Raw genomic sequence first — 22,139 nt, forward strand, 5'->3', positions numbered from 1 at the left:
TTCAGTAGGGAAGGAACCATCATCTTGCTTGGCTTCACAACTCACTACTAGTAGCACCATTTTCTCTTCCATGATAGCTCGAGAAAATTGGCGCATGATCAGTACCGGGACAACGTCTTTTGGTGTATCAAATTCTGAAATCTGCAAAGGATGCAAAACAAATTTCTTACCCTTATAAATAAAATAATAAGAATTGGCATACCCATCGTAGAAGGCTTTCCGATCATAAAGCCACAGTTATTCCAATAACACGTGACAAACGGTCATAGGAATTACATCACACCAGGCCTCGTCCATATATTTCTTTCCCAACGAGAACTTCACCAAACACCGATGCTTCATTAGGGCTGAATTTTTCTTCATTGACCCAACTAATTCGATAAGGAGTAGGGTGCTTCTCAAGTTTCAGTCCCAGATGCTCTACCGCTGTCTCAAAAATCACGTCCATGGCGGCGCTCGCTGCCTCGGAAATGAGCGGACAGGTCACGCGCGTCCGGAAGTCTATCCTGATCGTCCGGTCGTTTGGTGCCGCGCGCATCTGGATGTAAACTGATCCCGTCCAGACGACTAAACTCCATCCCCGTCTGGACGCCAAGAAGGACCATTCGGACGCTCCACACTGAAACATCAGAAAACTGAGGAAGATTTACAGAAATCAATTTCTAAAGTCAGTTTCAGAACATGCATGTATAATCTACTGATAACACAATTAAAGAGCATCTCAAAACTAGGCAGAGATATAAAAGAGAGTTGAGAGTACAATCAGCACAAATATTTTCCTGGACATAGAAAATTTAAATAGACAACTCAACTCATGCAATGCGTGTGTGTGTGAAGACTTAAGCCATAAGGTATGGCTTTCAATGACATGTCAAATAGCAACTAGATTTTCTAGACAAGAGAGAAAATCAGTGAAAGATTAATCAAAAGTCAAACCTTATAACTTACTAGGGCCTAGCCACCCTCATCTGATACACTCCAAACGCGCTGCAGCACCTAATTGTTTTACTTGTACCACAAAGGACAAAGTAAAAGTTTTACTTGCACGTAGAGGGCAAGGCATATGGCAAATTTAGCACATAAGCAGTGAATATACAATTTAAAACACATAATTCATATGATTAACTGTTTGATTCTTATGGTGCTGCAACCTAGAAAGAATGCCAGAGTTTTTAGGTTCTAGGTTCAACTAGTATGTGGTCATTTTGGCCATCTCATCAAAGACCTCTTCTCTTATCCAAAATTTTCAGAAACAAAATGTCAGAGAAGGAAAGATGTACCTTTAGGAGAGTCTTGGATAGTGCACATTTTCATCACATGAGGAAAGAAGCTATCCTATTTTTGCATATACAGGAAAACACTTGGCAGATTATAGTCATAAACTCTCAATTATATCTAAGCAAAGTAAATCAATGCAAAAAGAATTGAGATATCAGGTGAAAACACATGCAATATCTGAAATGCCAAGACAAATAAAAATCCTGCAAACTCTCCCCAATTTTTATTTTATTATTAAACACATGCAATATGGAAATAACATCATATGCAAGACAAGATCAAACTTGTAAAAGCTCGATAATGCCAATACAGAAAAACAGTCGCTCGACCTGCTTTTTCTGTCTTCCCCAACAAGTACCTGCAAAATTCTCTCAAGAGAAATAGGGGGCAAAGCAAAAAGCTGGTTCCTAGATTGCCTATATAATATAGCAAGTAAGATACGCAGTCAAACCTGATGCCTTAGGATTAGGAACCGAATCCTAGGCATGAACACCTTCTCCTGCTAGGTGCGTTCATTCCCCCTCATGGTGTGAATGGTCTCATCACTCTTGACCCATACTTGCTTAACCCCTGGAGATGGTTTGCGGGTCATGTCCATGTTGGCCATACTCTTGAGCATACCTTGTATTAGGCTCAGCAATCCTTCATAGCCATGGCTGCCATTGGGCTTCTGCGGCTTTCTCTTGTAGCGCCCAGATTTGTTCTTCTTTGGTTTGCCACTCTGATTGGCAAGAACAAACTTATGCTGATGCCGTGGAGCTTGAAGAGCTGTAGGAGGTAGAGTGCTCCCTGATGTAGCTCTTGTTGGCAGCTTCTTTGGCTTTTGAGCCTGGAGCTGTGGACACTTGAGTCGGATGTGACCGGTGATGCCGCAGTGATGACAGGTGGGCAAGCTTCTTTTGTTTGAATGCTTCTTGACATTCTCTGTAGAATTATAGTCAGCATTCTTACAAATAACATTGCCCTTACCTTTTATATGTCTCCTATGCGGAGGAACATATTTTGATGAGGAAGAATCATCAACTTCACTTTTCCTCATAGCATCCTGCTTAATCCAAGGCTTGTGAGATTTCAACAAATAACAATTTGGCCTAATATAACCAATTTTCCCACAATTATAACAAGTAGGAACAAACTTACCTCGTGTTCCTGATTTCCTTGGGCTTGGGCATCACACAATTAATCAAGCAAGAATTATCCAAACAAGCAGTGTCTACTATCACATGCTTAACAATATTGGAATCTAATTCAAAATCAGAAGCATGTGAAGTAAAAGCACTTAAATCATCAACAATTAAACCAGGCTTGTTTGAAATATCTAAATGAATACACAGCATGCTTTTCAAATTATCACTTGAGAATTTTTTCAAGAGATTTTCAGATTCCTTTAATTTATTCTCAAGTGTATCATTAATGTTAAACAACATGGTATTCTCATATTTCAAAGAGTCAATCAAAGCATGTGATTCAGATAACTGAACAATCAAAGAATCTTTTTCTTGCTTCACCTTTTTGAGCTCTTTTGGAGAAACAATTTTATCTATTTTAGCAAAAACTTTAGAGAACTCAATATCATGATTTTCTTCAGATAACTGAGAAAAATCCATGATAAAAGGTGTAATCAAAAAATAGAAGTCACAAGAGATGAGGATCACACTCTGGAATTAAATTATTTCAACAGAGTGTGCCTGCTCCGATACCAATTGAAAAAATATTGGACTTATAATTTATACAAGTGTGTGAACAGTGTGCAACAAAATATTAAATGCGGAATTAAAGGAGACAAATATTTTGTTGAAGAAGTGGAAACTCAATTAAGAGAAAAACCACTTCGAGGCAGCCAAACCCAGGATATCTACTATTCAGAAGACAAAGCTAGATACAAAGCAGTAACACTCACATACACCTGATGCAGTGGTCGTACCTTGCTATCTAACGTGTAACCCAACACGAACGCCTCCCAACCAGGTCTCCTACCTGAAGGGGTCTTCAATGGAATTCTTTACCTTAGGTCCAACCCCTAAGATAGGCTTCAAAACTAATCAAATCACACACTGGCAAAGCTAGAGAGCTAGCGGATCTTCAATATCTCCCTAAACACCCTCTCTAAGCTGTATGGAATTCACTACCGAATTCTCTATTGAAAGCATGCCTGGAACCCCTTATTTATAGGCTTAGGTTCAAATGGGCGACTGCAGTGAAATATACGGGTGTCGTCCGGACGGTGGACAAGGGTCGTCCGTACAGACAACTGTGCGACCAGAATTTCTGAGATTTTCGCTCAAAATCTTTCTTGTTTGAGAACCGCATTCGGACGGTGAGGCACAGTCATCCGGTCGGTCACACGTCCGCTGCAAGTAATTTCCATATAAGGCTTCGCGTGTCCGGACCAAGGGGATGGCCGTCCAGACGGTTAATCTTGAACAAGTAATTTCCATATCAGATGAGTGCGCGTCCGGACCATGATAGGCAAGAGTCCGGACAGTTGAATTTGAATACGCAATTTCTATATCTGTTGAACGCGCTTCCGGACCAAGCTGACTGTCGTCCGGACGGATGTATTTGAATTGCGATTCTTGCCTTATGTATGAGCGCGTCCGGACGGGAATCCACGTCGTCCAGACGGTTGCATCAACCTTCCCTTATTTGAACTTGGAAAGAAAATTTGAAGCTGATCGATCACTGGACGTCGTCCGGACGGATGCAAGCTGGCACAGAAGCTTCTCGATACAGTGAAGGATCTAGAAGAAAAGACACGTTGTCTGGATGGATGATGCTTGATCTGTCTGGCATCCGGACGGTACGGCACGTCGTCCGGACGGATGGAATAGTGGACAGATAAGCGTCCGGACAGGATGACACGTCGTCCGGACGGCTGACAGGGAACCGATTCTTCTAACTTGTAACCAGTGCAGAATCTCTGAAATACTTCTGAATAGTGGACTCCTTGTGAAGAGCATCTTTACATACAAGTGATTTTGACTTAAACAAAATGAAGCTAATCACAAACTAACACACAGCTAGGTAGATCTGTGGCGCTTAAGTGTTCTTTTTCCTCATCAGAATTTTCCTTCTCCTCAGTTTCTTCAATGGTCTCCAGTAATTCCTTTCTACAGATGAAAGCTATCTTTTTATCTCCAGTAGGACACATGATAGCAAAATGCCCAAAAGCCCTTGCACTTGTAACAACGCTGACCTTCGCCGGTAGCCATTGTTTTTCGCTTTTGATCTCTTACCCCTGTACCCATGTACCCCTTAGTTGTTCATACGACAAGGGTGGTTTTTGGAGTTGGAGGGGGTGCCATACACCCCGGCCTTGGATCCGTTGATGTCATTCTCCTTTCACTCGACACTTCTACGTGCTTCTCAATACACAGTGCTAGTTGATACGCTTCATCCATATTGATTAATTACGCAATCAACATTTCCTTATGCAGATCACTATGCAATCCATTGCGGCCATTGCGGTAACAGGCTAGCATTTGCTGTTCAGTTTCCATGATCCTACTACAGACAGTCAACTAATGGAAGTGGTTTGTGTATTGATCCATAGTTAGCGATCCTTGCCTTAGTTGTAACATTTCCTTGAACATCATTTTCTCATAATCAATGGGCAAATATTTCTCCTTCATCTGTTCCTTCATCTCTTCCCAATTAGAAATTGATGGTTGCCGAGTGCAACGCAATTGTGCCTCCACACTTTCTTACCAATCTCGTGCATGCCCCTTCAACTTCATGCGGACATAATGAACTTTTCGATCCTCCGAGATAGTAAACCAATCGAAATAATCTTCAATGGACGTTAACCAATCTTCAAATGCATTGGGCTCTAGCTTCCCATGAAAATTCGGTACATCCACCTTCATCCTCTTAGTGAGTTCATTAAGAGGCTGATAACCCGCGCCACGCCTACCACTGTTTCGGGGATCTCCTTGATGATGTTGGAACCAAGGGCAACGAGCCTCAAACTCTCTGTCTTCTTTGTCCTCCAAATCCTCTTCTTCCTCCCTACCACTTTCGTCCAGCAACTCTTTCGGAGATGGGCCTCGCCTTCTACTATTTGGAGACCTACGCCCCTCTCGAGCCCGACATTCGTCCATGGCATCCAATCTGTGATTGAGCTGCTCCAAAACAGTAGTGATTTGAGTGATTTGCTGCTGTAGATTGGGTTGTGTGGGATTTGATGGTTCGACATATTGTAAGAATTACCGCTACGGGTTGCAGGCATGGGATGGTTAGTCCTTTAAGAAAAGGTTGTTGAAAGGTAGGTGGGATTGCACAGTTGTCGATAGTAAACAACCGCATGGTTGCTCTGATACCAAGATGGTGCAAACTCTCTGGTTCAACCTTGCGTTGATGTCCAGAAAGTGAAGAACAATAAAAATAAAAAAAAAAGAAAAAAAAAAAAAGAAAGAAGGGGACACAGCAGAATCTCTCTGTAGTTTGGGCTCTCTCCAAAAGTGATCATTTTCTCAGCAAAAAAATGGCTACTACCTTGTTCTCTTTTCTTCCCATTATAAATAGGCACCAATGATTACAATATAAGAAGCAAACTAGGAAACAAATAACAAAATGGGAATACAACTTAAACTAGGAAAGAAATAACAATGACTAATGGAAATTAGCAATCTCCTAACAATCCTTTGTCAAGCATCCTGCAAATCCTCTATTACCATGATTCAAGGAATATCCTCTGTCACCCATGATTCACAGATTAGCAATCTCCTAACAATCCTCTATCAAGCATCTTGTTTTGTATCACTTATTACTTGAAGTATTAGCAAAAACTACTTTCTTATCACCTGTATTTTCTACACATAAATTAGAGGGCACATAAGAACTAGCATTCATAAATCCAATTTCAGATTTATCACCATGACCTTTTTGACAACTCAACACTTTATCCAATTCATCACTGGGAAATTTTATCAATTTATTCTTAGGTTCATTTAATGCATTCTCATGTGATTTGGTTATCTCATTCACCTTAACAATGTCAAGTTACTCTCATTTTGATGTTCAACTTTATTCAAATTTTTGAAAACCTTTTTGGTCAGTTTTCTTAGCCTAGCATAATCATCACATGCTTTATTATGAGAAGTTTGCAAATCATTGGCATCCTCAAAGTCATCCTTAGATGACTACCACATTAGGTAAGGCAGACACACTATATTCACCACCACCTTTCACAGAGGCAATCAAAGTCATGAAATTCTTCTTGTTATCCTTAGACTCACAAGAGTTGTCAAATTTTGACTTTTCACTTAGAGTCATCTTCATGACCTTATCGTTTGCCTTTGCATAGTTTATACATTCAGTCCGATTATGCTTATAGCCCCAACACTCAATGCATTGAAGGCCATGAGAGTGCTCATTCCTCTTTCCTTGGGTGGCTCATTGAGAATCACCCTTGGATGTCTCAGCAAAATTGGAAAGCTTATTTACATTATTCATTTTCTCTAACATGAGGAATTCTCTAAACTCTTCAACATGTAAAGTAAAAGCCTTTCCATCATACAAATCCTTATCAGAGGACTCAATAACCTTATTCCTAGAGGCTATTAAAGCCAAGCTCTACCTCTTTGGTTAAGGTAAGGTAAACTCATACTTTTGAAGAGATCCAACAAGCTCTTTAATTCTAATACTAACCACATTCCTTACCCTTCTACATGGAAGTGACTTTAAGTCTCAACCTATCAGGAAAAGATCTTAAGATTTTTTTACTACCTTGTTGTTATCAATCTTCCCCCTGAGATTGAGAGTCGAGTTCTCAATATCGTTCAAACAAGCATAGAACTCATTGAACATCTCATCGTCACCCATCTTCAAATCTTTAAATCTCGATGTGAGCATCTGAAGCTTAGAGTTTTTCACCCCCTTGGTGCCCTCATAGGTTACCTGAAGGATATCCCATGCCTCTTTGGCACTCTTAACAATAGATATTATCTTAAACTCATTTCATCATCATAAATGTCATTCAAGCCTTTACTATTAGTGTTGCACACACTAATATCGTCCTTGGACATCTCTTTATCTGGACATTTTTATTTGGATGTTTCCATCCAGTTTCAATGCTCTTCCAATTAGCCTCATTTAAGGACATTAAGAATGCTCTCATGCGAAACTTCTAATATACGTAATTATTCCCATAAAAATTAGGGGGAAAACATACAACGACTAAGACAAAGACATCTAAACCTAGGGTCAAGGATCATACAGGAATTTGAAATTCCTACAGAGTTAGTGCCTGCTCTAATACCAAATGAAAAACTGGTACAACAACAAGAGTTGTAATGGTAAACCCAATAAGACCCCAACCAAGTAGCGGAATATCAAGCATGAAAACTACACAATCAGTATAAGATATACAACAATATCAACACATAAACCTTCAACGTTAGTTTAATAAGGCAACAATAGTAATAACCAAATCACCAACAAAAACATAACACATTATTTTTGTTGACGAAGAAGAAAACCCTTGCACCAAGGGAAAAACCTCTCTAGGGTAGCCAAACTTAGGAATCCACTATTAATGAAGACCACACTACAATGTATAATAAACTTACAATACCGGCAACCTTACTATATTGTTTGTAGGACGACCTGTTATTCATGCAGTCTCTACTCCAACAAGTCCCATGTTGGCCAATTTTAATCTAGCCAAATCCTTATCGATCCCCACTGATAGACTATTGTGTGTGCGGTCCTAGGACGTTGTCTCCTTATTGACGTAGTGCAGTAGCAGCACTTTTTTGGCTTCTTTAACCCTCCAATTGATCCACATGATGATCTCTTGGATTACCTTCTTCAAGTGACTTGTGTAGTATCACACCAAGCCCTTGGAACCTGATCTCTCACAAACTCTCCTTGGAGTTTCTCTAAATTTCGTGTGTGTGAAAGATGAGAAACTTTGAAGAGAAAGTAGTCTCTAAATAGAAAACTGCAGTCATATAGCAACTGGGTCTAGACATGACAAGTGCACATTTGGACACAGCTAGGGTTTCGTAACCCTATTTGCCCTGCCTATTTAGACATGTAGTTGTCCCATCCAGACATTCCTCTTCCAGATCTGCCTTGTCCACAATGTCGTCCGAACATCCCTGCGAACGAGATGTTTCTCGAACCCTATCCGTCCGAACATATCATCTGTTCGTCTGGAAACCATTAAACCCAAGAAGGTCCGTTTGCACAGTTGTTCGGACTCTTTAGGTATTGAGTACTTTTTGAAAGGGCCTTTGCATATGGTTGTCCGGATGCCCAACTCTATACTTGTGTTCTTTCAGCAACATCTTCTTCGACTACAGACTTAAGTATGAGTCACTCTTTTATCCCCAAAACATAAAATAAAGTTTTGGACACCGAATGAGCCAATCTAAAACCTAACACAATTGTTTTAACATTCATGGTGGTGGACTTGAGATAGAGGATTTCATGTTTAATGGAATATCGTAGATGACACAGTCTAAGTCTTATTTCAAAACGAATGTTGTTTACTAATTCAAACACTTTTTGGTACTATAATTTATTTCTATTTCTATTTTATTTATTTTTAGTTAAAGTCACCATAAGAACGTTGTAAAATAGGATCTAGTTTATGTGTTGTAGTAAAAACTACAGTACATTTTCTGTAAAAAATTCAAGGGTACAGATTTAATTAAAAAATGTTTTAACGAAACGTTATCGTTTTAATGGTGCCATTCTCCATTAGAGTTTTTATGTTTCCTTCTCTCTCTCTCTCTCTCTCAAAACAGATGTTGTTTAGTAATTCAAACACTTTTTGGTACTGTAATTTATTTCTATTTCTATTTTATTTTTTAGTTAAAGTCACCATAAGAACGTGGTGAAATAGGATCTGGCTTATGTGTTGTAGTAAAAACTAAGGGTAATTACCTTTTCCCCCCATGAACTACCACCCCTTGTCAAGATGCCCCTATGAACTGACAACTCGACCAAAATAGAGCATTCAACTACCATGTTTATAGGTTTTCTCCCATTCCGTTAGAGAGGGATTAAATCTGACGGTCAACACCTCACATGACCGTTACATGCCGTTTTACAAGTTTTTCTTGCTATTTTACCCTCATCTTCATTGTCAGTTCATGGGGGCATGTTGGAAGAAGGTAGTAGTTCTTGGGGGGAAAATGTAATTACCCCAAAAAATTAGAATCTATGCCAACAATTTTTTTTATTTTTTTTGATAAGTAAACGCCAACAATTCTTTTTACAATTCAAATCAATTTCTTCCTATTTTTATCTTAAAAGTTTAAGTTTACGTAATTAAACTTTTATATTTAAATTGTTCTTTTAAACATATATCTGAGCTATGCATGCTTCGCTGAAACCAATTTAATAAAATTTCAAAACACCTTCCCATTTATAGTACAGACAAAAAAGCCTCGTGTCTGGAAATCTGACATGGTGTTAGATGATAAAAGAGGTGGTACCAGTTGTAAAGAGACTACATTCACTTTTTTATCGGGGGTGTTTTTTTTAGTAATGTTTCTTGCACAAATTTCGTACAACTTTTGTACAATTCTAACAACTTTTTTTAAAATCAACCATTGGATATTTAAGGCACACATGTAGGAAAACAGATCCAACGATTGATCATAAAAAATAAAAATTGGTCAGAGTTGTACGAAAGTTGTACAACAATCATTTTTTTGTTTTACTTGAAATAGTATTAAGTAGGCTGATATGAACCTGAAAACATGGCTGGTGTGTGGGTCAAAGGGTCAAGTGTAGAAAAGACGTAGGCCTAAGGCTTGAAATGGGCTGAAAAATATATTGGTTTGACAATGATGCATTAATGAAGTAAGAACAAGTGGGTCACATACATTCTAGCAAGGAGGAAAGAAACACAGTTTATCAGTACCAAAAAATAACCCAACGTGTGTTGGAGTCGCATACTTATCTCCAACACGCACACCAGTCATTCCACACAATGTAGAGAACGACTCAGAGAAGGAGAACCTATGCTTTAATTTGCCACAACATTGCTTAGATTGTGTCGTGTTCATATCAGATTTACGAGTCGTTGCAAAAAGGCTTAGTTGCGTGTTGGGAGCATGTGCAGGGGAAAGGGAAAGCTGTATAACAATCATTTCAAGTGAAAAAAAAAATGATTGTTGTACAACTTTCGTACAAGTCAAACATCTTCTTCTTTTTTTTTTTTTTTTTTTTCTGTTTTTTCTTTTTTTAATGATCAACCATTGGATCTGTTTTTCTACATGTGAGCTTTAAATATCCAATGGTTGATTTTAAAAAAAGTTGTTAGATTTGTATAAAAGTTGTACGAAATTTGTGCAAGAAACATTACTAAAAAAAGAAAAAAAGAAAAAGAAAAAGAGTAACTGATAAACAAAAAATGCATGTAGCCTCTTTACAACTAATACCACCTCTTTTATCATCCAACACCATGGCAGATTTCTGAACACATGAGGCTTTTTTGTCCGTACCATAAATGGGAAGGTGTTTTGGAATTTTATTAAATTGGTTTTGGTGAAGCGTGCATGGCTCAAATATATATTTAAAAGAACAATTTAAATATAAAAGTTTAATTACGTAAACTTAAACCTTTTAAGATAAAATATGAAGAAATTGATTTGAATTGTAGAAAGAATTGTTGGCATTTACTTATCAAAAAAAAAAATTGTTGGCATAGATTTTAATTTTCTGGGGTAATTACCTTTTGCTCCCATGAACTACTACCCTTCTTCCAACATGCCCCCATAAACTGAAAATGAAAATATAGGTAAAATAGGAAGAAAAAGTTGTAAAACGACATGTGACGGTCACGTGAGGTGTTGATTGTCAAATTTAATCCCTCTGACTGACGGAAGGGAGGAAAACCTGTAACGTTGGTAGTTAAATGCTCTATTTTGGTCGAATTGTCAGTTCATAGGGGTATGTTGACAGAGGGTGGTAGTTCATGGGGGGAAAATGTAATTACCCCTAAAAACTACAATACATTTTCTGTAAAAAAAATCAAGGGTACATATTTAACTAAAAAATGTTTTAACCAAACGTTGTTGTTTTAATGGTGCCTTCTCCATTAGAGTTTTTACTTTTCCTTCTCTCTCTCTCTCTCTCTCTCTCTCTCTCTCTCTCTCTCTCTCTCACACACACACACACACACACACATGCACACCCACATAGAGAGAGTGCTCACAAATTCCAGATCATTCCACAACCTTCCAATGGACGCACACCAATTTCTCCTTATAACCTCAACTCCCGCATTCTTCATCTCCATTATTCCACCACTTGTGCTTGCCTAAATCTCTATCACTACAAGGCCTCAATCCTATGGCTTTCGAGGCCAAAGTGTTTGAGATTTCTTCAATGTTTGAAAAGCTAGTGAGGAACATGACCTATCTCTAAGGGCGGAACTAGGAGTTTTCGTGTGAGGGTTCAAATCTGCGTAATTAAATAAACACATAAATGCATATAGTCCATTTATGTGTGTGTGTGTGTGTGTGTGTCCGCGAGTTTATGTATAATAAAAGCATAAAAGTCTTAAACATAATTACTTTGATCATCACTCTCTCGCACAATGACGACAAGCAGCAGAGGAGAAGAAAAGGAATAGAGGAAGGGGCTCTTATGTAGGGGATTTGTCTCTAATATTAAAGTTCTCTCTTTTCCATGTATTTTCATTTATATTTTGTCACATATTTTAATACTATAAGAGGCTAAATTCCCAACTAAGTTTGAGGATGAAGCCTCATTAATGAATTTCAGCAGTTATTTATGAGATTTAATTTTGCCCAAAATAATGTTTAATTGAACAATAAAAATTGTTCTTGTTTCATATCAATTAATAAATAATGAATTTTGGATATGAGTTTAATCAAGCTTTTCTCATGATCTAGGATTATTTTTATTGGTTGAATGCTTGGTTTATATTGTTGATTTTAAAATTAGATATCTATTGTGATTTGTTTTTTACAGATACAATAGATGATTTGATTTTAATTTCTTTTAAAAGCGAAGAAGAACACGCTTTAGATTTTTGTTAAAGATTTTAAAGATGATATTTTCCATGGTAACAAGATTGATTTCTAGATTATCATGTAGAGTATGGGTAAAATCAATGATCAAGAATATATGTGGTCATGAATTAATGAGGTGGATTCCACAACCTTAATTTTTTTTTATTATTATTATTATTTTTTTTTTTATCTTGATAGTTTACTGCTTTTATTATTTATTTTGTTTTGATTAATTGCATGTTCGAATTTATTTTTATTTCTGAACAACCATAATTTTCTTGAATTAGATTAAGATTTATTTAATTTAGATTTGGTTAGTTTTCCTATGATTATAGAAGTCCCTGTGGGTTCGACCTTGCGCTTGCTAAACTATACTTCGGTACGGTTCGTGCGCTTGCGAGTATATTTAAATTTCACAACAAGTTTTTGGCGCCGTTGCCTGGAATTTGGGTAGGAAAACGAATTAGATCCCAAACTGAATTCATTCTTCTACTATTTGTAGTTAGTTTTGTTTTATTTTTTTATTTTTTTTTTTGTATTTTTGTTGAAAAAAAAAAAAGGATTAAAATTTTGGTTTCGAGTAGTGTATGAGAATGTGGGAGCGGGATCACACACATCGTCTTGTTAGAGTTGAACTTTCCACAATGGCAGAAAATGTCGATGATACCAAGACTCAAAGAGAGTTGTTTTCACCCATTACCATTAATCCTCCTTCTTGCATAGTGTTGCCCCCAACCACCGCGGCACACTTTGAGTTGAAGCCCCATATTATTCAACTCCTTCCATCATTCCATGGGTTTGGCCATGAGGATTTGTACCAACATGTGAAGGATTTCCTTAAAATATGCTCTACATTCAGGTTCCAAAAAAAATTCGATGAGTCAGTGCGTCATAGGCTTTTTCCTTTCTCCTTGAAAGAGAAGGAGAAAGCGTGGCTGAATTCTAATGTACCCAGATCCATCATCTCTTGGGATATCCTTGTCACTAAATTTTTGAACAAATTTTTTCCTATGTCAAAGACCAATGCCCTTCATCATGAGATAACTGATTTCGCTCAAGAGGAGCATGAGAAGTTTTATCAGAGTTGGAAAAAATTTAAGGATTTACTTTTGAGATGTCCCCACCATGGATTTGAGACTTGGTGTCTCGTCTAATACTTTTACAACGGTTTGACCCAGTCTAACAGTAATATGATCGAATCTATGAATGGTGGAAGTTTTTTAAGCCTTATAGATAGTGATGCATTTGATTTTCTGGACAAGCTGTCTGAAAGTTCCCAGCAGTGGGATTTTTCTAGTCATAGGGACAAATCCTCTAGTGTCCCTAAGAAAGGAGACCTCTATGAGGTGAAGGAAGAGGCTAACTTGAGGTTGAAAATTGATTCCCTTACTCATAAAGTTGAGACTCTTTCTGTGAGCCAATCAGTGAATTCTACCAACTTTCCTTCGCGCGAAGTTTGTTCTTTGTGTGGTAATCAAATGCATAAGGCCCATAATTGCCCTTCTTTGTCATCTTTTACTGAGAGTTCGATGGAGCAAGTTAATGCTTTTCATCACTTTAGGAAGCAATCTGGAGGCCCATTTTCAGAAACCTACAATCCGGGATGGCGGAATCACCCCAATTTCTCTTGGAGGGAAAATCAACCACTCAATCAAGGAGGGTTTCCTAATCAAGCTAATAACCAATACCCCTAGGATTTCGTGTGCCACCTCAGAATCAACTCTCATCATCTTCTCAATCTACTCCTCAATTTGTGGCATAACCATGGCAAAAATCATCTTTGGAGGAGTCTCTCAAAACCTTCATGCAATCAACACAACAGGCCATTCAAGAAATGAGAGGTTCCACGCAGATGAACACCCAAGCAATTTCAAAACTGGAAAACCAAGTTGGCCAGTTAGAAACCCATGTTGGAGAAAGGGAGAAAGGAAAATTTCCCAGTCAACCTGTACCCAACCCAAAGGGGCAGTATGGTATCAAAAATTCTTCTAGTTCTACCCATGACCAAGAGCATGTTCAATTGATTACAATCCTTAAGTCTGGTAGACAGATTGATAATCAGGTCAAAACTCTAGAGTTTGAGAAGACTAACACCACTCAGAGTTCACAGGTTGATCATCGTCATGATAAGGAGAAGGACAATCTATCTCCTATCTCAATTCCTTGCCCTTTTCAGGATCAAAGTTCTTTCCAGCCCATTGTTGCTAGTCCCACAGTCAGAACTTTTGTGCCGAAAGCTCAATTCCCTCAGAGATTCGCGAGACCCAACAAAGGTGCACAATAGAGAGATATTTTAGAGGTTTCTAAGTAGGTCCATCTCAATATTCCATTCTTTGATGCAATCCAACAAGTGCCTGTTTATGCCAAGTTTTTGAAAGATATTGTTGCAGAAAAGAGGAAGACCAATGTCCCTAAAAAGGCCTTTTTGACAGAGCACGCTAGTTCAATCCTTCAATGCAAATATCTTACCAAATACAAGGACCCTAGATGTCCTACAATTTCATGCAAGATAGGGGATCATGACATTGAGTGAGCTTTGCTATATTTAGGGGCGAGTGTGAATTTATTGCCACATTTAGTCTATGTGTAGTTAGGTTTGGGGGAGTTGAAACCAACTAAGATGACACTTCAATTAGCGGATAGGTCAGTGAAAATACCCAGAGGTATTGTTGAGGATGGTCATATTAAGGTTGATGCATTCTATTTTCTTGTGGATTTTGTAGTCCTTGACACTCAACCTATGCCAAATAGTAATGGCCAAATTCATGTCATTTTGGGTCATCCTTTCTTAGCCATGGCTAATGCTTTGATCAATTGTCGAAATGGTGTTATGAAGATTTCTTTTGGGAATATGACAATTGAACTCAATATCTTTAACATAAGCAAGCAAGCACTAGAAAATGAAGATGTTAATGAGGTTTACATGGCTGAGAGTCTGATTCATGGTACTTTCATACAGTCGAGCTTAGAGGATCCCTTAGAGGCATGTATAGCCCATTTTGGAGGTACTCTTGACATTGAAAAATCAATTGAGGAGGTTAACACATTGCTAGGTACTTTGCTCCTCTTTTTTGCTAACAAGTGGCAACCAAAAGTTGTTTCTCTTCCACTTTCTTCATCGCCTCCACTTCCCTCTACTGTAAAGCCACCAAAGTTGTAATTGAAACCATTACCTGACACTTTCAAGTACATGTTTTTGGATTCCTCTAAAACATTACCTGTCATTGGTTAGGACACTTTAAGAGCATAAGGAAGCTATAGGGTGGACAATTGCTGACATCAAGGGTATTAGTCCCTCTGTGGTTATGCACAAAATTCACTTGGAAGAAAATATTAAAACTTCATGGGAATCACAAAGGTGTTTAGACCTCATCATGCAAGGTGTGGTTAGAGATGAAGTTTTAAAGCTTTTGGATGTAGGTGTCATTTACCTAATTTTAGACAATAGTTGGGTAAGCTCGGTTCAAGTTGTACCAAAGAAGTCTAGCATAACGGTGGTCAAGAATGAGGCTGATGAGTTTGTTCCAACTCCCCTGCAAACGGGATGGAGAGTATGCATTGACTACTGTAACTTGAATTCCATGACAAGAAAAGATCATTTTCGTCTTCCTTTTATAGACCAAATGTTGGAATGGTTAGCTGGTCATACTTATTACTGTTTTCTTGATGGTTATTCCAGTTATAATCGAATCCCCATTGCACCAGAGGATCAAGAAAAGACTACATTCATCTGCCCTTTTGGGACATTTGCCTATCGTCGCATATCATTTGGTTGTGCAGTGCTCCTACTACTTTCCAGTGGTTTATGATCAATATTTTCTCAGATATAGTGGGATTTTTCCGTGAGGTATTTATGAACGATTTTTCTGTATTTGGGTCAACCTTTGAGGAATGTTTGCACCACCTATCCATAGTGCTAGTTCGATGTAAAGAGAAGAAACTTGTTCTTAACTGGGAGAAATGTCATTTCATGGTAAAAAAAAGGGAATTGTTCTTGGGCATGTCATCTCAGAGAATGGTATTGAGGTAGATAAGGCTAAAGTCGATTTAATTTCTAACCTTCCACCTCCACGGACTGTGGAGGACATTAGGTCTTTTTTAGGTCAATCAGTATTCTATCGAAGGTTCATCAAAGACTTCAGCAAGATCTCTAGGCCTTTATGCAACTTGCTTGCTAAAGATGCTCCATTAATGTTTCATGATGTTTGCCTTCATGCTTTTACAAGACTCAAGATTGAGCTGACGTCAGCACCGATCATTCGACCACCCGATTAGAGTGAGCCTTTGACGATTATGTGTGATGTCTCCGATTATGCACTTGGTGCTGTTTTAGGGTAGCAAGTTGGAAAAATTCACTATGTGATTTACTATACCAGCAGAACTCTAAATGATGCTCAAATCAATTATTCCATGACGAAAAATGAATTACTGGCAGTTGTTTTTGCATTGGATAAATTTAGATCTTATTTATTGGGATATAAGGTTGTAGTGTCTTCGAATCATGCTGCATTGAAGTACCTTTTTCCTAAAAGGATTCTAAACCTCGTCTTATCCAATGGATTTTGTTGCTGCAACAATTTGATCTTGAGATTCGAGACAAGAAATGTTCTGAAAATGTGGTAGAAGACCACCTGTTGAGATTGATAGTAAAGTGTGATGATGACTCTTTACCAATTCTTTCAGAATGATGCTTATAATTCTTCCAAAGTGTATAAGGACCAAATGAAAAGAGTTCATGATAAGAACATCTTGAGGAAATCATTTGTAACTGGACAGTAGGTCCTTTATAATTCTCGTTTGCATCTTTTCCTTGTAAAATTACGATCTCGATGGTCTGGTCCTTTCAAGGTTTGCATTGTTTTCCCACATGGGGCTGTAGAGATTGAGAATTCTAATAATGATGTATTTAAAGTCAATGGCCAACGATTGAAACCTTTTTTAGAATTGAAAAGTCCAAAGGTAGAAGAAGCGAATTTGGAAGATCCTATGTATCAGGATTTATTTTTAGATTTGTTGGAAGTCTGGCTTAAAACAGTAAACTTGAGGCTCGTGGGAGACAACCCATTCCATTCCATGTCATTTTCTTTTTATTTTTTCTTCATTTTTTTTCTTGCTCCTTCAATGTGATTCTGACATGTGTTCATGTGCTGAAATGGTTAATTCTTTGTTTATAGGACTCATGTGGTACAAACTCAACCAGATACTATATTTCTTATTTTTATATTTTGTACTTGTTATCAGCATGATTTTCACCTTTTTGATGTAAGAATGGACATATTGAGGACAATGTTTGATTTAGGTTTGGGAGGGATTTTTTTTGGAGTTCGTTTAGCAGACTCTCTCGCACAGTGACAACGAGTAGCAGAGGAAGGGGCTTTTATACGAGGGATTTGTCCCTAATATTCAAGTTCTCTCTTTTCCATGTATTTTCATTTATATTCTACCACATATTTTAATACTATGAAAGACTAAATTCTCAACTAAGGTTGACAACCCTCAATCAGCTTATTGCTAGTCCCTAGCAATTCAAGCGACCTAAAACAGACACACACTCAAGAACAAGAAAAACACTCCAATAATTTTTATTTTTATTTTTCCACTTAGCAACAAGAATTAGTTCAAGGTCATGACACTACAGCTACCGAAGAGATTCCTCATGCCAACAAAGTTCAATGTGAGTGAAAATTTAGGCAACACAAACACACTCTCAGTGTCCAAATAAACATGACTTCAAATTTCCATAAGAAAGTATGTTTTGAATCAAGCCTTACTAATGTTAACACTCAACAATTGAAATCACTCTGAAATAGGTGTAATACTCTCTAGTATATGTGAGTGGAATAATGTAAACAAAATCAAACACCTCACATATAAATCATATGTCAAGCCCTCGTTTTAGGATATAAGGGGATACGTGAACTTGAGTTTATAAAACATCCATATAATTAAAAGCATCTAAAAAAAAAAAACACTCCATATAATTAGAAGCATGCACACATTTTTCCAAAAATAGCACAAGGCTATATTTTATTATATATATATATATATATATATGAAGTAGTTCTTTAGTCGTTACAACATATTTCTAGGAATTTTCAAAAAAAAAAAAAACAGAACATAATATACAATACAAAAGTTAGGTCGGTCCATAACGGTCTAATACTCTTAAGGGAGGAGTCTACGCCATCCATGAAGAAAGGACTCCGGTCTATAGTGTCATCTAAAAAGTTTGCAAGGGAAATGGGTGAGTTCGACAACTCAGTAAGGGACACAACATAATAAATGGCAGTATATATATAAAAATACATGTTGGAATTTAAGCTATAAATAGTATACTCCCTTACAACCAAGATAGAATTCAAGATAAGAATCAGATAGAGAGAATGCAATTAGATCAAATGCACAACAATTCAATGTGTAAGTTTTATCCACCCTTGGCCCAATATCCGCTAATTAACCATGAGCGGCACACATTTGGCTCGTCTCAAAAAACGACTATGAGCCCATCCTGTCGTCATAGGGGAAAGCCGTACCGGGTTGGGAACTTCCCTAGGTGAAGGCCATCCCGGCTGGTAGCACACACCTTCGCGTAACTGTCCTTTGGTGTGTTTGCCATGCTACCCTATGAAACTGTGGAATCCAGGTATCTATGGCATGGTGCAACGGGGGTAAAACTGTGTGCACATGAAACATGTACTATGATATCAACCTTTGCTCATATGTAACCTATGCCTTTGAGAACTATGATTTCATAATCCTTTGTCCATATGGTGCTCATGTAACAAATATAAGCTATGTATGATCATATGAGATTCTAATTACATTATATGATAAGAGTATTATCGTGACGGAAATATAAGTAGTATCAAAGCATGAAAGAGTTTTTAGAAAAATTTTCAACTTTTTCTCTTGAAAAATGTTTTTTTTTTAAAATAAAATTTGTTGGGGTTTATAAGGTTGTGTTCCCTTACCTGGTGCTTTTTGAGTGTGACTAGTACCTCCTTCCTAGTTTGGATCACAAAAATAGATTTAGAGGATATTCTAAAGATAGGGGGTTATAAGTGAAGTTCTAAAAAAAAAATATTGTTTGGAAGTCTGTTTTAAAAAAAAATTACAAGCTTCGCAGCATTTCTAAAAGTGCACGATTTTAAAGATTAAACGAATTTACAAAGAGTTAGCTTAACTGCATTTTTAAAAATTGTGTTTTGAACTCAAACAAATGCTTAATTATGAAATATCTTTTTATCTAATTTTAGAGGTTGTGTGTGGTCTAAACCCTATTTGAATTTGATCTTGTTATGAACCATGATTACCTCTAATCAAAAACCAATATCAAAGCAACAAATTGCCCTAAGGTGAAGAAAAAGTCGTCAATCAATGTTGTAATATAGTTTTCTTTCTACAAATTTGTTATCTAATAGAACTATAGAAGTCATTTTCACTCTTTTAATCTGCATGTTAATAATATTTGCAGTCTTTTCTTCTTCTTGATATTCTTAAACAGGAATTGCGGTGGCGTTTGTATTTACAATCACATCTACTTTTCTTGTCCTTGTGATGAGCATGATATAGAAGACAAACATGTACTTGATCATCATCGATCTATGCCCTAAACATCGGGCTTTTGGAACTCCTATTTTTGAGCTCAGTACTCTACAAATTTGTTGATGGAGGGTACCTTCCTTTGTTATTCGCCTTGACTCTTGTGTCTATTATGTATTTATGGAACTATGGCTACCGCAAGAAGTACATGTACGAGCTGGATAACAAAGTTTCTAAAGAGAAATTGGTTGAGATAGCCTCTGATCCTACCATCCTTCGATTCCCAGGGCTTGGTCTATTATACACTGAGCTTGTCCAAGGCATCTCCCCAATATTCACACATTATGTTGCCAATATTCCAGCTTTGCACTCAGTTCTTGTCTTTGTCTCAATCAAATCATTGCCGATTAGCACGGTCCCTCTGGAGGATCAGTTTCTGTTCCGGCGAGTCGAGCCTCATGGGCTAGGCATTTTCCGATGCGTTGTGAGGTATGGTTATAAGGAGGGAAGAACTGATATATAGGAGTCTTTTAAGGAGATGTTGGTGAATGAGTTGAAGGAATTCATACAAAAAGATGATGAGGAATCAGATGGTAAGGAAGTAGTAGTGGCGAGGAGAATTAACGAAGAAATGGTGCAAAGAGAGGTGGGAATAGTGGATGATGCACTAACATCTGGGGATATTGTTTATCTAATGGGTGAAAATGAGGTGATCATGGCTTCAAAGGGGTCTAGCTTGTTAAAGATATTTGCTGTAAATTAGGCCTCCAATTGGTTGAGTACAGGGACGGAGCCAAACATTTTAATGGGAGGGACCAAAATTTTTTTTTCTTAAGTAGGGGTTAAAGTATATATATATAGATGCAAATCTTAAGTAAATTAAACATAATCCAGTTTTGATATTTTTATTATTCCCTTCAAATTAAAAATCAATAAGCAAAAGTGAAAAGAGTTTTTTGGAAAAAAAAAAAAAAGGGGGGGTAAAGAAAACCGCTGTCCAAAGATTTAGAAAATAAAAAATAAAAAGGTCTCAGCTTCTGTACTAAAATTGAAAAATTTTAGTTAAATGAATTGTGTGCTTCTCGGTCTTCTCGCAAGGCTTTATCTGAATGATATGGCTCTTGAAACTAATATTCTCTTGCTCTTTTTGTTAGAACAGCCCACTCTAACTAACACAATAGCCCACTAACTGTTATACAAAATACACTATATTTTACACAAAACACATTCTGCTAAACGCAACACAAAACAAATGAAACACATATCTTCTAGATTTTTCTAATGCCGTCTAGCTATTTTTGCCTATTTTACATTATTTTTGCCACATTCTTAGGACATCGAGCTTTGTCAAGCGTATGACTCCTCAAATCCACACGTCTTCTTCCAATGCACTGCTTTAATTACTAAACAATTTTCATTTACTTTGAACAAAGCCTCTACAACGTTGTAAAACTCCTTCCATCGTTACCTTCTCAAACATATCCATTGCTACCTGTGAAATATTAAAGGAAAAAAATGTTTGACAATAAAGCTATCGTTCCAAATGAGATGAAACTAATTGAAGAGATGATAAAGGGGAATGGGCTAAGGGGCCAAAAAATTTCTTGCTAGGAGCCAATAGGCGAAAAACCTTTTTTTTTTTTTTTTTTTTACTTTAATTATTATTTTTTTCTTAAGAGTTGAGGAGGGTACCCATCCCCACCCCCCCGGTCATTGGTTGAGTAGATGTATGAGGGAGGCGGATGAAGTTTTCATGATTCCTCGCAACCGACTTCTCAAGGTAGGGATGACTTACGAGGTTTAGTTAGCTTGAGATTTTGGTCGATCGGTTTCATTTGGTGTGATTTTCTTGTACTTGTTTTTGTAATGGAACAAATGTTTGATAATTGATGGGAATCTGTACGGAATAATTCTATTAGTCCATTAAATGTTTATAAAAAAATTATGTACTTAGCTTTTAAAATTACCATTTGATCAAAATCTTCATTTAATCAATTACACATCCAATGGTGATTTTAAAAGCCACCTCATTTTTTTATGAACACTTAATGTACTAATAGAATTACTCATATGTACGTTATATATCTATGCATCAACACTGAATGATAATTATTTTTACTGATCTTAAAAGTACAAAAGCATTAGGATCGATGTACAGAAAGAAAGTGATAGACACCTCACGGCATCAACTCTCTCGAGAGCCCATCAACAATCTGATTAACGGAAGTAGTTTTGTATTATGGATTTCTATTAATGATTAATCTAAATATATAGATAAGAGTTATCTCATGCTATACTAATTATCTGCAAATATATACTTAC

Source organism: Alnus glutinosa, chromosome 1, assembly GCF_958979055.1.
Source record: "Alnus glutinosa chromosome 1, dhAlnGlut1.1, whole genome shotgun sequence".
Lineage (NCBI taxonomy): Eukaryota > Viridiplantae > Streptophyta > Magnoliopsida > Fagales > Betulaceae > Alnus > Alnus glutinosa.